Source organism: Lygodium microphyllum, chromosome 21 (assembly GCF_053477565.2).
Source record: "Lygodium microphyllum isolate KBCC chromosome 21, Lygodium_microphyllum_v1.1.10, whole genome shotgun sequence".
In the NCBI taxonomy this organism is placed as follows: Eukaryota; Viridiplantae; Streptophyta; class Polypodiopsida; order Schizaeales; family Lygodiaceae; genus Lygodium; species Lygodium microphyllum.
In genome coordinates this window covers 135,754,415-135,761,057 of record NC_141155.1, presented here as the reverse complement: position 1 = coordinate 135,761,057, position 6,643 = coordinate 135,754,415, and the positions used below count along the sequence as shown (strand labels likewise).

Here is a 6,643-nt window from a genome sequence, read left to right as displayed (position 1 = left end):
GCCAACATCCAATCCACGTGCACTAGGGCACCTTCCAGCTCGTAATGCTCCCTACTCTGCATGCCACTTGAGACGCTCCTACAAGGTCTGTGACATTGATCTTCTTCCTCAACATGTAAAGAGAGAGAGGGGGGGGGGGGGGGGGGGGGGGGGGACGAGGGAGGAAGGAAGGGATGCCCCCTTCTCGCCTAAGATCCTATAGGTCCACTCAGTTTAGACCTCGATGTATGCACAAAGAGAGAGGGAGGGAGGGGGAGGCAAAGGCAAGAAGTTTCCCTTATGTGCACAGAGAGGGAGGGGGCGAAGGGAGAGAGGGAGATTCACATGTTCACTCGTGCTACTCCCTGCTCACCTGAGAGGCTCTTGCAAGTCCACTTAGTAGTCACTCATTTTCCGAGAGAGAGAGAGAGAGAGAGAGAGAGAGAGAGAGAGAGAGAGAGAGAGAGAGAGAGAGAGAGTTAAGGTGAGGGAGAGATAGCGTAGTCGTTGTCGTCGTCAACGGCAATCACAAGAGTGTTTACGAAAAACATTTTTTACAAGCAATACAAAAACCTTTAAACATGTGAAAATGTAGTTTTTTCTCAAATTTTATAATTCACAAATTTTATAGGTGATGCTTTTCTCAAGTAGGAGATAAAAAACCAATGGCAAGACTTCACTCCTTAAGTAGGAGATGAAAAAGCCAATTGGTGAGCAAGTCCACACCTGTAAAATACATAATTTTAAAGCTCAAACATAAGTAATAGTTACATAAGTATACTTTAAAATAACATGAAAGTAAATAGAACAAAATATAGAGCATTAAAAACCTTACAAATTAAGATTGAGAACACCATAGATATGCCTTGATGTTTTGTAATTTTTACATGCTTCAATTGCTCTAGTAATGTCCATTTCTTGTAGAGTATCACCCTCAATAGAAATCATCATTAAAGCTTCCATATATGCTGTATCTAGCTGATTTCTATTGCATGTCTTGATTAGGTTTTGAATGGAAAAGCCCCTTTCACAAACGGAAGTGCTTAAACACTGCAATAGTGCAATTTGATTAAGCTTTAATAAGATTTGATACTTCTCGCAAAACACTGGAATGAAGCTAATTCCAATTCAAGTATCTTTTAAAGCTAGGTTTTTCCAATCTAAGGAACCTTGGACTTTGAAAATCTGAAATTCCCTCCTCAAGCTCATACCATCAATCACACCTTCATATACATGACTATCAATTGTTTTGGGTGATGCATAAAAGCCAATCAAGGCAATCACTTCTTCGATCCCATACATCTTAAAAAGTTGACCAACGAGAAAGGAAGAGGGGCATAATATGTTTAAGTTCTTCAAGATTGAGTTGTCTTCAAACCTCTCTCAAAGCACCCAACAATTGAGAGCAATACTCTTTTTCAAAAGTAAGAGTAATATGCAAATCGATCCCTATTGCACATCTTTATAGCTTCACACCATGAAAACAATCACCTTTCATAGACGATCTCAAAGATACCAGGTAACCAATCTTAAAGCCATAATCAAGAATAATAGGATATCCTTTGCTATCATGATTCCAAGCATTAATATCCACAACCGAGTCAATAATAAACTCTAACTCAACGGCTCCAATAGTAGCATTTATAATACTAGGAATGGGTGTGACATCCATAAAAGCACTCTAAAATGTGTAGCTCAAATGTGATACATGTTCCAACAAATCAGTAAGAAATTCCACGCTATAAACAAACTCAAAGCATGATACGTGCTCATAAAGAGAGGGATTTTGAACACGCAAATTTTCAAAAGTGGCTCAAAAACCTCAAATGGTTTGAAGAACTTTGTGTCGGCTTAGCCATCTAATTTTATGAATGTTTTTTACATGAAGTGCAGAACAATCAAGCTCTTGCTCCAATTGTTCTAACATTTTTATACGTGAAGGACTTTGTTTTATGAAGGTACCAATTTCATTAAGAATCATATCTACTTTGCGTGCATAATCACTTCCCCTCATTGCATCACTTGCACATAGATGCACTCGATGTGCAACACCATGGATTGCAGTAAGAAATAGACTGCCTTTCTTTAACATACTAGCAAGGCCATTTTCTTTTCCCACCATTACTGATGCACCACATCCGATCTAAAACTAACCATCTTTGACACATCAACTCCATGTTTTGCAAAAAATTCTGAAAGCAATGCATACAATCCTTTTGCTGACTTGTCATATACTTCTAGCAAACCAAGAAAAGAAACATGTGGCTCATTTTTCCACATGTAGCTGACATACACAATCATATGCAAAGTAACTGAGACATCTATACATTCATCTACATATAGCCCAAAGAAAGAAGATTGCTTTACCTTGTCAATAATATCATTTTTCATGAAATCAACAAAAGACATAAACATGGCTACAACCTTGTCGTTGTTATACATGTATTCTGGAATATTTTCAACACCACAACAACACAGGAGTTCCAACTGTGGAGCAAATTTCATAAAAGACATTATGCTTTGCAATGAAATAAGCTACTCTAAACAAACATAACACACTATCATCTACATTATCTTGTTGTCTTTGTAACCCATTTTTGAATGTCTTTTGATTATGTCCTTGCACATAAGCTACAAACTTATGTACCTTGGAGTCTGCATGCTACTTTATTGCACTAAATTGAATATTAACGAACCTGGTAGTGCCATACTCACTTTTACACTTCTTATGATTTTTGCATATGTTACAAGACACTCTTCCTAGTGATTTATCAAAACATACCCACTCAAAGAGAACTACCCAAGATTCATTCCATGTACACCATCTTTACTATTAGTTAAGGGGAGATTGGGGGCGAGTGCCACGTGCCAACCCCCAACCTCCCCACAAAGAAACACGGGGGCGGGTGCCACGCGTCCACCACCGCCCTTGCCACGAAAATCGCGCCTGCCCCGGCACGAACCATCGGGGCGAGTCTAAATGCGGAGCACCTAGTGCTCTTTTAATACAAATTGCCCCTTCCTGGCCCATCTTTTCTACAATACATGCATCTACCTCCAAGGTACTACCATTGCTTTCAACATTCGAGTCCTTAGAGTTTTCTACTTTCATTGATGTAAAGCCTGGTATAGTTAAGAGTGATGTTTGCTAAGTATCTTTCATTTTTTGCTATTAAACAAAAGAAAATTAAGATTACTATTATTTTTATTTAAAAAATTTACCCCATTAGTATTAAGGCCTCCTCATAAGATCATTGGAGACCTTTGTAAAAGGGGTGTAAGCTATTATACAAACTTAGATCAATTGATACTTAGTAACATTTTCATCCATTCTTCTATCCATGTCCCCAATGAAATCAGCAACACTTGCTTTGTTGCTTGATCAAATGAGAGAGGAAAACGACGAAGCAAAAAAGAGCTCCTAGCCAAATGATGTGTTCCAAACTTAGATGTACAAATTTTGCTTGCTTTCAAGCAAATGATTGTGCATGGTGGGTAATGCCAACTTTGCTTGTACTGAAGCAATTCATTATGCAAAATTCATGGTGTAAGTGGTGCAAGGTCTTCTCTCTCTCTCTCTCTCTCTCTCTCTCTCTCTCTCTCATGGAATCCTCGGCCTATTGTCCACGGGTTGTAAAAAGCAGCCAAACAAAGGGATATGCACGTTAGTCTATGATGGTGCAATAGCATATCGAGTTGGATCCTTTGCAGATATACCATTTGTCAATGATGGATGTATGTGTGCCAAAGGCAATGCAAGAAGAGGAGGTGCATAGGGTAGATGTAGTACCATCTTAAATACCATGAGCTGCGTTCTAGACTTATGAACCATTACGCAATAATGGATGGATGTACTTTTCAGTGCCACTACATAGGCAACACATGAAGAAAGGTCCCCAGACTAGACATAACATGAACTCCATGCTAGTCAGGCATACCATTACTCAATAATGGAAATATTTTGATGTGCCATTGCAAAGGCAATGAATAAAGATCAGGTGCATGAAGAAACACACAGACCGATACTTGATAAATGACTATCATTATATGTACCATCACAATGGGAATGCATGAAGGAAAGGTTCGTACAGTACCAAAAGCCCTTGCACGTCTTCCACCGATGCCTGGAGGAAACCGCTGCTTGGAGGCGCTGGCTGGAGGAAACTGTTGTGCCTGGCTGGCTGGAGGCGCCGACTCGCTGGAGGAAACCGCTCCCTAGAGGAGCTGCAGGACCCGCTGCCGACTAGCTGGAGGAGGCACCCGCTGCTTGGAGGCACCACAGGACTGGCGCCCACTGCCTGGAGTGGCTGGAGGAGGCGCCTGCTGCCTGGAGGAGCCGCAGGACGACTGGATGGAGGCGCCCGCTGCCTGGAGGAGGCGCCCGCTGCTTGGAGGCGCCGCAAGACAGGTGCCCGCTGCCTGGAGGAGGGAAAGAGCGACGGAGTAGTGGTCTAGTAGAAGGAAGGGGCGAGACATCGTAGGAGTGGCAGGGGTTTTTCTAATGTGCTACTAGTTTTTTATTTGGTTTCTAATTTTCAATAGGTTTGCTAATGCTACCTATTTCCCTATAGAGCTCATGAACTCTTAGTTGTAGAACTTGAGAACTCTTAGTTGTAGAACTAGAGAATCTCATGTTTATTGTTGCTAACCCTATGTAGCTCAAGAATCCTGAGTGGTTTTTGAACCATGGTGATTCTTGCAAAACGACAACACGCAATGACTAAGAAAGGTTATGAACCATGGTGGTTCTTGCAAAGACAACATGCAATGATTAAGAAAGAGTTTAACTTGCATCCAGATGGAGACATACATGTGCGAAGCACATTGCTTATAGGTTATGTTGAATGTGGGCTTGCTAAGGAAATAGAAATTTGTTTGCAACAAATGCAGTTTGAAGGTCTAACCCTATATCTTGTCTCATATTCTTGTGATTTGAAAGCATGTGGAAACTTAGAAACCTTGGGTACAAGATGGACAATGCATCATAAAATAACCAAAAGGGCATTAGAAATAGAGCTCTTTGTAGCTAGCGCTCTTGTATATATGTACAATAGATGCATACTAATTGCAAAAGCCCAATAAGTGTTTGATAAGTTGACAATTCACTATGCCATCTCTTGGATTGCACTCTTTGCTTGCTATGGTCAACATGGATGTGATGAGAATATACTCTAACATTTGTAAGGAATGTAGCCAAAGGACGTGTATATGGACACTATTATGTTTGTCACATACTTGAAAGCTTGTGGCAATATAGACAATCTAGAAGTAGGTGTGGAAATAACTGCAGAAATAACCAAAAGGGGATTAGAGAGAGAACAATATATAGAAATTGCACTAGTGGATATATTCTAGAAATGCTCTTCACTTGCAGAAGCTCATTGCATATTTAATCTCATGGACTACATTGATTTCAGGATATGCTAAGCACGGCCTTAATCAAGAAGTGCTTAACTACTTTGAAGAGAAGAGTTTTGAAGGTGTATTTGCAAATGCTATCATGTGCATTCTCTATTTGAAATCTTGTGGAAACATTGGAGCATTAAGAAAAGGGTGAGAGATACATGCTCATGCTTTAAAAAAAAAAGTTTAGAGAAAGGCCCTTGTGTGGGGAACATGTTGATAGACATATATGGCAAATGTCTGTCAATTGTTGAAGGTCGTGAAGTCTTTGATGAGTTGGATGGATCAGACATCATAGGTTGGAACATAAGGGTCAAGACATGTGATGAAAACCATGAAGGTTATATGGTTATACAATGTTTTGAGGAAACGCATGAACAGGGTGTAAAACCAATTCTATCACCTTTACTTGTCTTCTAGCTACATGCAACCATGCTAGTCTAATTCACAAAGGCTAAGAGTATTTCAAAGTGATGATAGATATACATAGAATTAAACCTTATGTGGATCATTGTGTTTGTATGGTTTATCTTTTTGCCATACTAGGACAAGTATATGTTTATGAGGTTGTTGTTTCACAGTGTCCTTCATCTAAGGTAATCCTAATGCCTTTGCTCATGTTCTATAAAGTTTATGGAAAAGTGGAACTAGGATAATTATGCTTTTAGCAACTTATGGAGGCAAATCAAGAAAATGCAACTACTTATCTATTAAGGGAAGATGCTAATTTCAATGTAGGCAAGTGTAATGATGCAAACTTGTTAGAGGAATTGAGAAACGATGTTGGGGCAAAGAAAAAGCTTGGGATTGCACCTATTGAGTTTAACAAAATGTTACAGGAGTATGTTGTTGGTGCCAATGAAAGCAAAGACATTGTTAAATTGTCAAAAAGTTTGGGCTTACACATGAAGATGAAGACTATATGCCAAATTTAGATGTGTTTTTTATTCTTAATTCTTGTAGCAAAATTCTCCTTTAGCTACTTTTCTCAGGTGAGGCCACTGTCAAGATTGTGGGAGAGAAGGAGGGAGTCTCACTTGTAGCTTTCTCACTTGCACAATGGGGGAATACACTCAAAGGTGGAGGTTGAAAACAGTTTTCTTCTTCTTAGTTGTGTAAGCCAAAAAGAACACACGTACAGAGAAATAGAAAAACCCTGTATATGGGTCTCAAACCAAACTCAACTAACTAAGGTGGCATACTAACTGAGCCACGAACTAGAGTAGATAAGGATAGCTGTCATCTAGCTATTATTCATGGG

General features: G+C 39.7%; 1 long non-coding RNA gene across 3 annotated transcripts; it reads right to left on the bottom strand.

The window, feature by feature from the left end:
- Window positions 1–573: 573 nt before the first annotated feature.
- On the bottom strand, window positions 574–4,473 carry LOC148018609 (uncharacterized). 3 transcript variants are annotated; one of them, XR_015687768.1, is made up of 2 exons: window positions 4,074–4,473; window positions 574–705 (listed from the first exon to the last, which is right to left on the bottom strand). It is a non-coding gene; the product is annotated as an uncharacterized LOC148018609 (long non-coding RNA). The 3 variants fall into 3 exon arrangements; XR_015687769.1 differs by lacking the exon at window positions 574–705 and adding an exon at window positions 713–2,171; XR_015687767.1 differs by lacking the exon at window positions 574–705 and adding an exon at window positions 733–1,029.
- Between the last annotated feature and the right edge of the window lie 2,170 nt (window positions 4,474–6,643).